Source organism: Carassius gibelio, chromosome B5 (genome assembly GCF_023724105.1).
Source record: "Carassius gibelio isolate Cgi1373 ecotype wild population from Czech Republic chromosome B5, carGib1.2-hapl.c, whole genome shotgun sequence".
Taxonomy (NCBI): domain Eukaryota; kingdom Metazoa; phylum Chordata; class Actinopteri; order Cypriniformes; family Cyprinidae; genus Carassius; species Carassius gibelio.
The window spans coordinates 3,997,726-4,014,829 of record NC_068400.1 but is presented as its reverse complement, the minus strand read 5'-3'; the positions used below and the strand labels follow the sequence as shown (position 1 = coordinate 4,014,829).

At 33.4% G+C, this 17,104-nt stretch overlaps 1 long non-coding RNA gene across 2 annotated transcripts; it reads left to right on the top strand.

The window, feature by feature from the left end:
• The first annotated feature begins 13,802 nt into the window (after window positions 1-13,802).
• LOC127958726 (uncharacterized) lies at window positions 13,803-15,850 on the top strand. Of its 2 annotated transcripts, XR_008154137.1 has the most exons (3): window positions 13,803-15,024; window positions 15,142-15,195; window positions 15,277-15,850. It is a non-coding gene; the product is annotated as an uncharacterized LOC127958726 (long non-coding RNA). The 2 variants fall into 2 exon arrangements; XR_008154136.1 differs by lacking the exon at window positions 13,803-15,024 and having other exon boundaries at window positions 15,031-15,195.
• Window positions 15,851-17,104: the final 1,254 nt, after the last annotated feature.

The window sequence follows — 17,104 nt, the reverse complement described above, 5'->3', positions numbered from 1 at the left end:
TTTACAGTGTTATCAAATCCTTAAATGACTCATAAGCATTTGTGAAAGTTCTGCTTGCATTAAAGCTTAGTATTGATCTGTGAGCTGAACAGATGTACTGTTACATCCATGAGATTTTGTTTTTATTGTAATACACAAACTATGAAATTATACAAAATGTATAAAAAGGTAAATAAATAAATACGCACACATTAAAAAAGCAGCCAAGAATGAGTTTCCTTTTTTATATAGATTACAATTGAAGACAGAAGCAAGTGGTAAATGTTGTCACTTTAATATTCAAATCCAGTAGATCCACTTCAGATTTATTTCTCAACAGTTTATGTTCACGTGGCTGTTTTCGTTTATAGTCGCCAAGCTATTATGTGTTTTGAAATAATCTTGTCCGTTATGTGTTCGTTCGTACGACGAAAGCCAGAATCCTGCAGCTCGAGAGATATGTTATTCTGCCAGTTGCGCTTTCAAATAGTCTTGCACACTTAAACAGGTCACAAACACCTGCATTTAGCTCTTGTAGTGTTACAATGGGTTTATTGTGTGCATTTGTGGTAATATTTTATTTAAAAAAGCTCTTAAACAAGAATAAATTTGTTTGTTTTCAGCTCGTAACACTATGCGCTGATCGGAGGCGGTGATTTCAGATAGGCAGCCACAAATATTTCATTTTCACACAAACAGTTCAAAAACATCTTAATTTAGCTCTTGGTGTGTTCTAATTGGTTGATAGTGTGATATCGCTGTAATAATTTATTTTTAAAAGCTTTAAAACAGGAATAAATTCGTTTTTTTCTGAGCTCTTTACTCCAGACGCTCGTGGTCACATCGGTGATTCATCTCTCCTATTTCTCACGTATCTCTGGCAAGAAATAATTTATCCATGAGCCCTGAACCGGTAATAATCAGATATGTTGGTTTAGCTTGTCAGTGTGAATTAAATCTAAGTATTTATTTGTATTTTTAACCGATTTAAAAGTGAAAGTAAAAGTCCGGTAATTGCACCTGTAGGGGCGCAATTTCTCTCAGACAATGGAAGTCTAAGCACATATACTCAAACTGAGGGACAGAGTGAGATGAGATGTCTGACAGTTTTTTAGTTTTCTGTTATCCATACAGTGTTGTAAAGTCGTGAAACTATGCATATTTCCTCAGAATGACTTTTTCATCTGTATGAAAAAATTATTTGACGTCTTTGGAAGCTGCAACTTAAAAATACAATAATGATTCCCTTTGTAAGGTCATTTAAAAAAATCACCACGGCAAAACCATTCAAGCTATCCAAAATCCATTCACAATTTAAGTTCCTATCAGAAATACTGATGTGTGTTCAGAGTTTTGTGAAATTCTAAGTATGTTATTTGCCTCAAAATCACCTGAGAAGTATTCCAGTTTGACATGTTGCCACGGCAACAATTTTTTAGATATCAATATCCCCCTTGCAGATTTATATCGGCTGTGTTTTAACATTATTCTGATGAAGTTTGAAGCAAATCGAGTAATAATAAGATGCTGAATTCAAATCATTTTGAAAATGACACACTTCCTTCTGCCAGTTGGTGGCGCTATAACTTTGACTCCTAATAGTCACATATATGCGATCGACATCATACAACGAATAATCTGATGAAGTTTGATTAAAATCAGGAAATGTATGTGGATGGTATTAGACACTTCCTGTTTCTCATTTCTCGCCATAATTTCAACACCTCGCCACGAGCAAACCGTTAGAGATATCAAAAATCCCCTGGCAATTTTTCATCCCCAATGTCTTGAGATCATGTTGACCGAATTTGGTGGCAATCTGCAAAAAAACCTAAGACAAGTATTTCAAATTCCAGAGCATGCGCTTTTTACATAACTCTAAATAGCTGACTTCCTGTTGGGCGGAGCCTATGACATGCAATACGAAAGTTGTTCGGCACGATGAGATCTATATGTGTACTGAGTTTCATATGCATATGTGTGAGTATGTGTGAGCTATACATCAACATTTCTGACTGTGATCCAGGGGGCGCCGTAGAGCCCTTGTGCCACGCCCGGGTCCCAGCCTCTGCAGGCTCCTAAAGGCCACAGATTCCAAAGTGTGCGCAAATTTTCAAGAGTTTTTGAGTATGTTAAGGACCCCAAAAGCCCCCACAACTTTGACGAAAAATATGAATACTAAACCCTAAATAACCAACTTCCTGTTGGGCGGAGCCTATGACATGCAGTACGAAAGTTGTTTGGTTTGATGAGATCTACATGTGTACCGAGTTTCGTGTGTCTACGTGCAAGTATGTATGATATATGGCCCTCAGTATTCCAGGGGGCGCTGTAGAGCCCCTGTGCCACGCCCGTATATCTGTCTCTGCCCAGCCCTAATGGCCGCAGGTTCCAAGGTGTGTGCCAATTTTCAAAAGTTTTCGAGCATGTTAAGGACCCCAAAAGCCCCCGTAACGTTGGAAAAAAATAATAATAAATATAGCTGCAAGCAGCGATGGCGGGCTCAAGCCACCAATGCCATCGCCACCCCGGTGGCATCAGGTAAACTGTGCCCAGCGGGCACATGCATTCACAATATCCCTCTGGCAGTGAGGTTTTAAAGGATACGGCAGTTAAAGGGTTAATCCGAATCATCTAGACTTTAAAATCACATTCACAGAACAATATATATATTAGTAACACTGTACAATAAGATTTCATTTATAAACATTATGTTAACATGAACAATATTTATATAGCATTCATTCATGTCAGTTAATATTCCAAACTTAAACATGAAAACATTGTTTTATTGTGATTTTTTTCCAAGTACATTTTACCAATTCCAAACCATATAAATCTTAATAACTACCATTATTTTTTATTTAATCATTTATGAGTGCTATACAATAGTCCAGGAAAGCTGGAAGAGAAAAACTCCTTATATTCATGTGTGCAGAATTATTAGGCATGTTTTCTTTTACAGATGAAATGCGCTAAAATAGACTTTTAACTCAAACTGTAAGGTCGGAAATTATGAAATACCCATGAGAAATATCAAACACAAATGCAATACAGAAATGGATAAGTTAAGACTTGACCATTGTACAAAAAATACTGACTGGGTCATGAGGTCAGAAAAGAAGAAGAAAAAAGCAGGTCAAGAAGAACTGACAAAAAGAATTGCAAAATAATTAGTAATTAATGTGAAGATTAATTTTTAGTCAATTCTGCAAGACAGACTTTTCAGGAAAGGAGGTGGAATAAAAATGAGCTCCTAAATCTTAATCCTGGATTCTGGAAGATATATTCCTCAAACCATCGGACAAGAGGAGGTGGTGCTGGTCCTTCACGAGTCACTCTAATCTGTTCATAAAGCCTATATATAAAGACTTAATATATAGTATTTCACAATACTTCATGGTATTCTAATTAAATCATTTTTTTGGAATCTTAAGTCTCTCAGAGTCCGACACCGAGTAATTCTGGAGACTCCAGGAAAGTGGCAGTTCTGTAAAATGTTGGCGCTGGAGACTAAATGCACCCTGATAGTTTCACACCTAATTCACTTAACACACACACACACACACATTACCCACAGTGACAGTGGGACTGAGTGACATCAGATGTATGATAGTTTTTTTTTAATTTTCTATCATCCATATAGTGTTGTATAGTCATGAAACTATGGTCATGAGACCAGTCATTCTGAGGAAATATGCCTCAGAATGACTGGTCTTCTATGTGTACATTTTTTTTTTTAAAGTGTTTAGAAGCTGCACTTTAAAAAAATAAAAAGACATTTACTGGTTCCTTTTTTACTATTATTTCAAAAAACATCACGGCAAAACCATTCAAGCTATCCAAAATTCATTCACACCTATTCTGTAAGATTAATTCTTTAAACAGTGGTAAAAGAGGATGTGGTGCTGATCCTTCAAGAGTCACTCAAAACGTATCTGTCCATAAAGCCTATAAAGAATTATTCTTAATATACAGTTCAAAATACTTCAGCTTGTTATTCTAATTAAGTGAGGGTCATTTTATCAGTAAAATATATACAATTCATTTTTTTTTGAAAGATTTCTATAAATGATTTAAATCATACTCGTTTCTACAATAATTATTTAAAAGTAATCCTATAGCTCCCTCTGGTGGCCATTATAGGTACTAAGAATTGCAAGCTTGATTTATAAGTTATGATAGTTTAAATTTTATGCTGGCTCATGAAAGTGATAAAGCTATGAAACTTACTGTGCTTCCTTCAAATGAGGACTTCTACTTATATAAAAAATTATGAAGATTTAGAATGAAAAATTGTAAAGATATAGTAAAATAACTATTGTATTTTTTTATGTTACTTTACTAAATCTCTATGGCAACACCATTTAAGCTATCCTAAACCCATTCACAATTTAACATCTCAGTATATAGGCATAATGTTGAAAAAGGAGTATGGAGTAGTATGAGTAGGAGTATGAATTCATTTGCAGGCTTTATCATAAATCCACAATAAAATTTCTGAGTTCTGTATCAATCTGTGTTGTTGTTTGTTTATTTTTATCTTTTATTTTTCATAGGAAGATAACTTACTCTCATTTTTAATAAATGTGCTTATAAACCAAGGACAAGCTATTTATAGCTGTATTTATAAACTGCTTACTACTGACTATTAATATTGGGACAAGGCTTTATAAAGCATGAACTGACTATTTACTAATGAGTGCAGTTATTATAAAGTGTTATCAATGAATTTGCTAATGTTAACAAATTAGACATTATTTTACAGTGTTATCAAATCCTTAAATGACTCATAAGCATTTGTGAAAGTTCTGCTTGTATTACAGCTTAGTATTGATCTGTGAGCTGAACAGATTTACTGTTACATCCATGAGATTATGTAAATTAAAATAAATATAATGTCACAGGATGTCATAGGTCAGTATCAAATGAGTTTGAAATTATTATTTGCAGCACAAATAAGGTTTTTTTAGGATTTTTAAAAATCCCTAAAACTGTCAGAAAAAGGTTAAGGCCTAAGCTATTTCTATGTGAGTGGCTAATTTTATTTTTGTTTTTATAATTGTAATACACAAACTATGAAATTATACAAAATGTATAAAAAGATAAATAAATAAATACGCACACATTAAAAAAGCAGCCAAGTCGAATGAGTTTCCTTTTTTATATAGATTAAAATTGAAGACAGAAGCAAGTGGTAAATGTGGTCACTTTAATATTCAAATCCAGTAGATCCAGTTTATGTTCACGTGGCTGTTTTCGTTTATAGTCGCCAAGCTATTATGTGTTTTGAAATAATCTTGTCCGTGATGTGTTCGTTCGTACGACGAAAGACAGAATCCTGCAGCTCGAGAGAAATATGTTATTCTGCCAGTTGCGCTTTCAAATAGTCTTGCACACTTAAACAGGTCACAAACACCTGCATTTAGCTCGTGTTGTGTTACAATGGGTTTATTGTGTGCATTTGTGGTAATATTTTATTTAAAAAAGCTCTTAAACAAGAATAAATTCGTTTGTTTTGAGCTGGACACTGTACGCGCTGATCGGAGGCGGTGATTTCAGATAGGCAGCTGCAAATATTTCATTTTCACACAAACAGTTCAAAAACATCTGAATTTAGCTCTTGGTGTGCTCTAATTGGTTGATTGTGTGATATCGCTGTAATAATTTATTTTTAAAAGCTATAAAACAGGAATAAATTAGTTTTTTCTGACCTCTTTACTCCAGACTCTCGTAATCACAGCGGTGATTCATCTCTCCTATTTCTCACGTATCTCTGGCCAGAAATAATTTATCCATGAGCCCTGAACCGGTAATAATCAGATATGTTGGTTTAGCTTGTCAGTGTGAATTAAATCTAAGTATTTATTTGTATTTTTAACCGATTTAAAAGTGAAAGTAAAAGTCCGGGAATTGAACCTGTAGGGGCGCAATTTCTCTCAGACAATGGAAGTCTGAAGCACACATACTCAAACAGAGGGACAAAGTGAGATGAGATGTCTGAGAGTTTTTTAATTTTCTGTTATCCATACAGTGTTGTAAAGTCTTGAAACTATGCATATTTCCTCAGAATGACTTTTTCATCTGTATGAAAAAATTCTTTGACGTGTTTGGAAGCTGCATTTTAAAAATACAATAATGATTCCCTTTGTAAGTTAATTTCAAAAAATCACCACGGCAAAACCATTCAAGCTATCCAAAATCCATTCACAATTTAAGTTCCTATCAGAAATACTGAAGTGTGTTCAGAGTTTTGTGAAATTCTAAGTATGGTATTTGCCTCAAAATCACCTGAGAAGTATTCCAGTTTGACATGTTGCCACGCCAACAATTTTTTAGATATCAATATCCCCCTTGCAGATTTATATCGGCTGTGTTTTAACATTATTCTGATGAAGTTTGAAGCAAATCGAGTAATAATAAGATGCTGAATTCAAATCATTTTGAAAATGACACACTTCCTGCTGCCAGTTGGTGGCGCTATAACTTTGACTCCTAATAGTCACATATATGCGATCGACATCATACAACGAATAATCTGATGAAGTTTGATTAAAATCAGGAAATGTATGTGGACGGTATTAGACACTTCCTGTTTCTCATTTCTCGACATAATTTCAACGCCTCGCCACGAGCAAACCGTTCGAGATATCAAAAATCCCCTGGCAATTTTTCATCCCCAGTGTCTTGAGATCATGTTGACCAAGTTTGGCGGCAATCGAGAAAAAAACCTATGACAAGTATTTCAAATTCCAGAGCATGCGCTTTTTACATAACTCTAAATAGCTGACTTCCTGTTGGGTGGAGCCTATGACATGCAATACGAAAGTTGTTCGGCACGATGAGATCTATATGTGTACTGAGTTTCATATGAATATGTGCAAGTATGTGTGAGCTATGCATCAACATTTCTGACTGTGATCCAGGGGGCGCCGTAGAGCCCCTGTGCCACACCCGGGTCCCAGCCTCTGCAGGCTCCTAAAGGCCACAGATTCCAAAGTGTGCGCAAATTTTCAAGAGTTTTTGAGTATGTTAAGGACCCCAAAAGCCCCCACAACTTTGACGAAAAATTTGAATACTAAACCCTAAATAGCCAACTTCCTGTTGGGCAGAGCCTATGATATGCAATACAAAAGTTGTTTGGATTGATGAGATTTATATGTGTACCGAGTTTCATTCGTCTACGAGCAAGAATGTATGATATATGGCCCTCCATATTCCAGGGGGCGCTGTAGAGCCCCTGTGCCACGCCCGTGTATCAGTCTCTGCCCGGCCCTAATGGCCGCAGGTTCCAATCTGTGTGCCAATTTTCAAGACTTTTTAAGCACGTTAAGGGCCCCAAAAGCCCCCGAGACGTTGGAAAAAAAAAATAATAATAATAATAATAATAATAAAAAATAATCCTAAGGAAAACAATAGGCCTCTCGCCCTTTGGGCTTGAGCCCTAAATATAGCTGCAAGCAGCGATGGCGGGCTCAAGCCACCAGTGCCATCGCCACCCCGGTGGCATCAGGTAAACTGTGCCCAGCGGGCACATGCATTCACAATATCCCTCTGGCAGTGAGGTTTTAAAGGATATGGCAGTTAAAGGGTTAATCCGAATCATCTAGACTTTAAAATCACATTCACAGAACAATATATATATATATAACTTTAGTAACACTTTACAATAAGATTCCATTCATAAACATTATGTTAACATGAACAATGTTTATATAGCATTCATTCACGTCAGTTAATATTCCAAACTTAAACATTAAAACATTGTTTTATTGTGATTTTTTCCAAGCATTTTTTACCAATTCCAAACCATATCAATCTTAATAACTACCATTATTTTTTATTTAATCATTTATGAGTGCTATACAATAGTCCAGGAAAGCTGGAAGAGAAAAACAGGTCAAGAAGAACTGACAAAAAGAATTGCAAAATAATTAGGAAATAATGTGAAGATTAATTTTTAGTCAATTCTGCAAGACAGACTTTCAGGAAAGGAGGTGGAATAAAAATGAGCTCTTAAATCTTAATCCTGGATTCTGGAAGATATACTCCTCAAACCATCGAACAAGAGGAGGTGGTGCTGGTCCTTCACGAGTCACTCTAATCTGTTCATAAAGCCTATATATAAAGCCTTAATATATAGTATTTCACAATACTTCATGGTATTCTAATTAATCATTTTTTGGGATCTTAAGTCTCTCAGAGCCGGACACCGAGTAATTCTGGAGACTCCAGGAAAGTGGCAGTTCTGTAAAATGTTGGCGCTGGAGACTAAATGCTCCCTGATAGTTTCACACCTAATTCACTTAACACACACACAAACACACACACACACACACACTACCCACAGTGACAGTGGGACTGAGTGACATTAGATGTATGATAGTTTTTTTATTTTCTATCATCCATATAGTGTTGTATAGTCATGAAACTATTGTCATGAGACCAGTCATTCTGAGGAAATATGCCTCAGAATGACTTGTCTTTTATGTGTACATTTTTTTTAAGTGTTTAGAAGCTGCACTTTAAAAAAAAATAAAAAGACATTTACTGGTTCCTTTTTTACTATTATTTCAAAAAATCACCACGACAAAACCATTCAAGCTATCCAAAATTCATTCACACCTGTTCTGTAAGATTAGTTCTTTAAACAGTGGTAAAAGAGGATGTGGTGCTGATCCTTCAAGAGTCACTCAAAACGTATCTGTCCATAAAGCCTATAAAGAATTATTCTTAATATACAGTTCACAATACTTCAGCTTGTTATTCTAATTAAGTGAGGGTCATTTTATCAGTAAAATTCCTAAAATACATATTATTTTATTTGAAAGATTTCTATAAATTATTTAAATCATACTCGTTTCTACAATAATTATTTAAAAGTAATCCTATAGCTCCCTCTGGTGGCCATTATTGGTACTAAGAATTGCAAGCTTGATTTATAAGTTATGATAGTTTTAATTTTAGGCTGGCTCTTGAAAATGAAAAAGCTATGAAACTTACTGTGTTTCCTTCAAATGAGGACTTCTACTTATATAAAAAATTATGAAGAGTTAGAATGAAAAATTTTAAAGATATAGTAAAATAAGTATTGTATTTTTTTATGTTACATTAATAAATCTCTATGGCAACACCATTTAAGCTATCCTAAACCCATTCACAATTTAACATCTCAGTATATTGGCATCATGTTGAAAAAGGAGTATGAGGAGGAGTATGAATTCATTTACAGGCTGATTTTATCATAAATCCACAATCAAATTTATTTTTCTGTTCTGTATCAATATGTGTTGTTGTTTGTTTATTTTTATCTTTTATTTTTCATAGGAAGATAACTGATCATTTACTCTCCTTTTTAATAAATGTGCTTATAAACCAAAAACAAGCTATTTATAGCTGTATTTATAAACTGCTTACTACTGACTATTAATATTGGGACAAGGCTTTATAAAGCATGAACTGACTATTTACTTTTTGAGTTTGAAATTATTATTTGCAGCACAAATTAGGGTTTTTTAGGATTTTTAAAAATCCCTAAAACTGTCAGAAAAGGATAAGGCCTAAGATTTCTATGTGAGTGGCTACATTTATTTGTTTTATAACTATAATGCATAAACTATGAAATTATACAAAATGTATAAAAAAGTACAACAGTCATTGTTTTCCAATGTTTTTTTTTTTTTTGGATTTACATTAAAAAAAATTAGCCTACTGCAATCATTCTAAACAGCTTGAATAAAACCTGTTAATATTTATTATAGACCACTGTAACTGTATATAATCTAACAAACAAGTTTATTATGAAAATAAAAGTGTGTACACCAGATAAATTGGACGATAAAGAAATTGCTAACAATAGTATAATAGAGCATGTTTTAGGTTTTTAGGCGTTTAGATGCAGATATGGACAAATCAAATGTAAAATAAAATGTAATTGATTTAATTAAATATAGATTAATTCTTGTTAGAGCAAAATAATAAATAAATAAATAAATACGTACACACATTAAAAAAGCAGCCAAGATGAATGAATTTCATTTTTTATATAGATTAAAATTGAAGACAGAAGCAGCTGGTATATGCGGTCACTTAATATTAAAATCCAGTAGATCCACTTCAGATATATTTCTCAACAGTTTATGTTCACGTGGCTGTTTTCGTTTATAGTCGCCAAGCTATTATGTGTTTTGAAATAATCTTGTCCGTGATGTGTTCGTTCGTACGACGAAAGCCAGAATCCTGCAGCTCGAGAGATATATGTTATTCTGCCAGTCGCGCTTTCAAATAGTCTTGCGCACTTAAACGGGTCACAAACACCTGCATTTACCTCTTGATGTGTTACAATGGGTTTATTGTGTGCATTTGTGGTAATGTTTTGTTTAAAAAAGCTCTTAAACAAGAATAAATTCGTTTGTTTTGAGCTCGACACTGTACGCGCTGATCGGAGGCGTGATTTCAGATAGGCAGCGCAAATATTTCATTTTCACACAAACAGTTCAAAAACATCTGAATTTAGCTCTTGGTGTGTTCTAATTGGTTGATTGTGTGATATCGCTGTAATAATTTATTTTTAAAAGCTATAAAACAGGAATAAATTAGTTTTTTCTGAGCTCTTTACTCCAGACGCTCGTGATCACAGCGGTGATTCATCTCTCCTATTTCTCACGTATCTCTGGCCAGAAATAATTTATCCATGAGCCCTGACCGGTAATAATCAGATATGTTGGTTTAGCTTGTCAGTGTGAATTAAATCTAAGTATTTATTTGTATTTTTAACCGATTTAAAAGTGAAAGTAAAAGTCCGGTAATTGCACCTGTAGGGGCGCAATTTCTCTCAGACAATGGAAGTCTGAGAGAAATTGCGCACATATTCATATGAAACTCAGTACACATATAGATCTCATCGTGCCGAACAACTTTCATATTGCATGTCATAGGCTCTGTCAGAGATGTCTGACAGTTTTTTAATTTTCTGTTATCCATACAGTGTTGTAAAGTCGTGAAACTATGCATATTTCCTCAGAATGACTTTTTCATCTGTATGAAAAAATTCTTTGACGTGTTTGGAAGCTGCAATTTAAAAATACAATAATGATTCCCTTTGTAAGGTCATTTAAAAAAATCACCACGGCAAAACCATTCAAGCTATCCAAAATCCATTCACAATTTAAGTTCCTATCAGAAATACTGATGTGTGTTCAGAGTTTTGGGAAAATTAGTTGGAAGTATAATTGGTTTTGGGATGTATTATGTGTAAGATGAAGAACGCTTACCTTGATGAGTGGTTAGTAAAGGTTTTTCTTGAGACGATGTTGCTTGTAGAATGAATAAGTGGTCTTTGAGAGGTGCTATAAATTGGGTACAGTATGCAAATTGGAACAAGGTAGGCTTACTAACAAATAGAGCCAATGACAAGGACGAATGTGTGTTGCGTCACAGGTTTTGTTTGTAGATGGTGTAGATGAAGACATTGTCAAGCACAGTATTATATAAAGTGTACTTCTGTGTGAGCTAGATAGTTATAATTATTTGAATTTATTTTAAGGGACATTATGTTTTGTGAAGTGTAAGAATTCTAGATTCTTTCAACTTAATTGTTATATGTTTTCAACGTAATATGCAATTCAATATTTCAGTGTATGCCAACTGAAAATTTGTCTTTAAGAACACGCATCTGCTCAAGCTAGCGCCAAAACATTTAAACAACAAATAGGCTATTTTCCTTGTTAGGATATAGCAAATATTTAAATATTAAAACAAGGAAACAGTCAACTCTCACCTTTTGCATTTAAATATTTATTGCAAGCGATCTCACGGGTCTTAATCTAGTTCGTTTTTTTGCCTCCATAAAAGTGTATATATTATGTTGCCTTGTTTATCTAAAGGTACTCTTTTTCTTGTTTTAAACCTAGCCGCAACCGTGTACAGTGTGAAGGCCATTAACATGGGTGCGTAAAAAAGGCAATGCATACCTTTCCACTGCACACGTTTGCGGCGTGTTAAAGCTCCGATAAAAAAATTTTCGTCCTCCACACATTGTCCACTCACACCAGTAGCGGATCAGATGGCAGTGGTAGGATTCGCAAGACCACGTGATTTGCCTGTCCAACACAGTCTATGGTTCAACATTTTTTTCTTGATTCTGTGTATTCGAACATGGTTGGCTGAATGTTAATGTTTTGTCATGTTTAATTCAGTTTATTCCACTCCTACAACTCATGCAATTAAACTCCACAACACTTTTTTTAATTGTCCTTGAAAAATGGATCTGTGGTGCCATATGGCCTAATATTGTGAGGTTTTCAAATTTGTGAATGAACCTCTTGTCATCTATTTCTGGTTTTCTAGCAAAAATATAGTAATATGAAATAGATTGAGAGATTGCACAGTGTGTTTAATTTGAAATGTATACATGATTTTTTTGTACTTATATTTTGTATTAGGTGTGCGGTTCTGACGCGGCTTGTGTCAAAAATAGACTAGACTAGACTAGAAAACTTATTATTTTTCTCAGGCATATGTGTAATTTGATATTAATTATTAAATTAATATTATTATTTTTTAGTTTGAAATATTGTTTTAAATTGCATGATGTTTCCGGTCTTAATTCTATTATTTTTGTTTTGCTTTCTTTTCATATTTTATTATTAGTCTTTAAATTGTATTGTACAATGGATGTTTTGTTTGGTATGTTGTGCAGCACTTTGTTCAGCATTTATTTAGTTTTAAAGGGCTATATATAAATAAACTTGACTTAGAGCCTATTTATAGCGAAGTGGCGCTAGAGTGGTCTCGATCAGCTCCGGTAGCTGCGTTGGAGCCGTATAGCGCCGCAGACATGTGCAGTGGATATCTGGGGCGAAACAGTAATGTTAGAGTTCACGTAATGTATGTGTGCTGTCTAGGTGGTGTTATGAAGTTTGGTACACAAAACATGGATTTGTTTAAATAAGAGGCATCGTTAATATCAGGATTTGTACATTTTCACAGTTAAATAGCAAATTACATAAATGTAAGCCTTTAAAGTACATAAAATGCCTTCGAAATAAAAGCAGCAACCAGAGGAATGTATTTATTTATTTAGTCTGTTTTAAAAGACGAAGTAATTTAATGTAATGTGGTACAGTTCTTTTGTAGCAGTGTGGAAATGTTTTTATTTATGTGTTTGTAACTGTTAAAATAAAAGATAGGAAATAATAAAATATAAAAAATAAATGCATTAAAATATATATTTACCAATAGGCTATTATCAAAAACAGAAAAATCACCAAGAGTTTGTTAGATTTTAACTGCTACAATATAAAGTGAAATGTGCAATGGTGAACTGAGTTTAAATTCAAGGCACGACTCAGCTGTATAACAGCATGTTCCTAAGTCATTTGAAAGGCCATTGTTTTGATGGTGATAAACTATTGTTAAATCAGTCATGAAGAGTAAATGGATTTGAAAATGTGTGTAACGATCTTTTTAAAAGTTTTACTAAATTAAGTATGGGGTCTTATTCATTAAAGTGGATTATATTTCTGAATGGTTTAGGTGTAAATATCAGCAATAAATGCTAGACATGCCCAAATGATCAGTTAATGTAAATGTAATTGCTGCTATTAACACTAGTAATGGTGGCATTCTTTCTTAAGCAGTTTTATTTTTATGTATAGAGACAAAGAAAGGTTTTTTTATTTTTTAAGAAACATTGGAATAGTTGTTTCAATTAGAAGGTTTAAATATGCTCACAATAATTGTCCCTTTATGAATATATATATATATATATATATATATATATATATATATATATATATATAGACTTTAAAGTGTATGGAAATAACAATGACACAATATGGCTGTACTGTATAACTAAAAAAGAAATATTTAGAAAACGAATATGTGAAAATTCATTATGTGATTAGTAGGCTAATAATGACTCAATAGTTTTGCCTGTGAGTTTTGCATTATAGAACAATCTTATTATGGATATTTTTTGTGAAGATTGATTTGTAATTTGATGGTAGAAGTGTAAAATATTATTAATTTATTTAATTTAAGTACAGTCAAAATTGACTATAATTGTTGAATGTTTTATATATTTATTTATCTATATTTTATTATATTTGTGTTTTAGTAGCCTATTTGTTGGTGTGTAAAAAAATATTATAGCACAAAAGTGCTTTCAATATAAGGTTATATAAGAATGTGTTGTGTGTATGATTTAATCAATTAAAGTCAGTGATAGAAGTGTCTGTTGTTTTATTTATAGAAATGTATAAGGTGTTGTATATTCATTATTATCCTAAAAGTAAAAAATTAATAAAAGTAGGCTATATCTAATTATTTTTGTGGAACGTTGTCAAAATTTTATCAATGTTTTATTTAAATTTAATTAAAAATTTAATTTATTTATTAAAATGATATACAATAGTCATTAAATAGGCTAAATATTTAGTGATCTATAAAGAATTGTGTTAGTATTATTTAAAACCAAAAAATCTGGGGTAGCTATATTTTTTATAGATTGGTGAGAGCTATGGAAAGAAATAAATGGACTTTAAGCACTGAAACATGCGATTTTGTAGCTATAATGTCAATATGTTGAACTTTGTGGTAAAATCATACCTATATCTTGTTTAGTAATTTGTTGTATTGACACGTCAAGCTAGTAGATATTTATAATATTATAGTGGCATGATTGGATGTTTTTAAATAAAGATTTACAAAAACTATGATTGTGAAAGTGGAAGTCGTGACATTTGCCTAGTTTGGTAGCCCATACTCGGAATTGGTCTGCATTTAACTTATGCAAGTACACACACACACAGTAGTGAGAAGTGAAGACACCGTGAACACATACACAGAGCAGTGGACAGCTATAGATCCTGCGCCCTGGGAGCAACTGAGGGGTTCAGCAGAACAGGTTATTTTGCCAGGTGAGGGGGCGTGTTTTGGAGGGTAAGTGATGTCAATGTAACCCTTTATTTAAAGTGCTGAGTATGACGGTTCTGGCACTCAGTTGGACTGTTTGTTGAACTCTGTGTAAAATGGAGAAAATTGGTGAGAAGTACATTTTTTTTAGAGCGGAACAATGTTTTTATTTTATGTGTACCGAGTGTATTAATCTTTATTTTTGTAGTTGTTAATCTTTATATTTTATTTATTTTGTTGGCACAGAAAGCAACATGGTTGTTTCCAGGTTTGGGAAGAAAGACTTCGTTGTACCTAAAGGTATATTTGTTGACTAAATAAATGTTCTTGTTTTTTGACGCATGGGTTATTTAGTTGTGATAATGGTTTTGTTTCTTGCAGGTCTGAATGTTTGCTTCTTGACGGATTCCATGTGCCGTGGTTTGGACCAATACTGTGAGGGCGCATATTGTTGGGTTCATCCGGGAACTACTTTGGTCCGTTCAGCACAACAGCACGTTTATCATCTGAGAAGAGTAAACGGGGATGCCTTGTTAATCGTTCACATTGGGACAAATGATGTCGCTAGTGGGGTTTCAGCGGAAACCATCGTTAACCGAATGGCATTGCTTGTGGAACGCCTTCGTCACTCTTTTAAGTACAAACTGTATTTCGCTATTTGTTCTGTTTTGCCTCGTTATGTTGATGACAAGCAAACTAAACATACAGTGAAGCGTTGCAATATATTGTTGGAAAGATGGTCTAGTGAGATGGACAATGTTGTTTTTTTTGCAAACGTGGAGAGCCTTTGTGTCTGGAGGATGTATATGTTCTGAAATGTTCCGTCCAGATGGACTTCACTTGAATGTGAAAGGGAAAGATCGTCTTTTTCAGTATTTCAAACATTTTTTGTGGAACTTTTGTAATTATATTCTTCGCTTTCCAAGCTTGCAGCAATAAATCTCTATGGAAATAAGCTTTTAAAAGTGTTGATGCAACTTATTTATTGTTCAATATTTTTGGGGTAAAAAAAATGTTCTGCAAATATCAGTTCAATTGTGTTTATATACAGGGGTGCACATAAATGGTCCATAACCAAAAAAAAAAAGAAAAATTCGTTAAATATGTTCTGACAATGTTAATACACAATTAGCCTACCATTTTAGATCACAAACTGCACTATAAGTTTTATTTTCAACATGAATACATAAATCTAGTGTATCCATTGCTGTTTTTAAAGCACAATGCAAAACTATGACATTCATTTACTGACGCTCTTACTTTTACTTACTTGCAGGCAACATGCCACAGTGAATGCCTGCTGATTTTAAGTTTGAATATGATAAAAACGCTTTTAATTTTATTTTTTATCTTTAGAGCTTTTATTCAAAGCTACTTAAAATTGGGTAATTACATAAAGCGATTCTCCTTAAGGTGAGACACTGCAGGCAAAAACACTGTTTTTTCAAGCACCTGTCAATTTTGAGATTTTGGGCTTTTTGGTTTTTCATAAAGTGCTTTTTCAAATTAGTGGAAGGAAAACATCTAAAAGACACTGTTAAGTGTTTCTTTTATAGCACTTTATCTGTTTGTGTCAATAGATTTCAATTACAAAGCATATTTTTAAAGGCCGTTTTCTCAAAATGAGTTTTTTCTTCAACACTGAGCCATAAATCTCCACTTCAGTAGCACTTACACACACCAAACTTGACATTTTTATTCCTGTCTATATTCTGAAGGTTTTTACAGAGGGATTTGTTCATATATATTTTCCTGGATTATATACAACATTTTATTTCCACCAAAATTGTGAAAATATATTGTTTTCTGGCTGTTCAAAGTATTTTCTGAATTATGGAGTGACAAAAAAAGATAACCAGAATTCCCTCTGTAAAATCATTTGACTCTAATATGTCAAAAAAATTAAACAAAAAATTTGAAACTGACTTCATCTAGTGTTCAGATTTTTGCACTACAAATTTATGCAAATTAGCACATATTTCATTAAATAATGCCTCATTTGCATATTTAAACATAACATTTTTGAAAACTTATAATACAAAAAATCTTTGCAATAATCAAGGTAATCAATCAACTGGGTAAGTAAGGTGATAACTATTAGTTATTTTTTTTTCCCTATTCACCTGCAGTGTCTCGCCTTAAAGAGGCAAACAAAGAAAGCAGTAAATATTAGCATTTTATTTGTAGGTTTTCTATAAAATAAATGTAG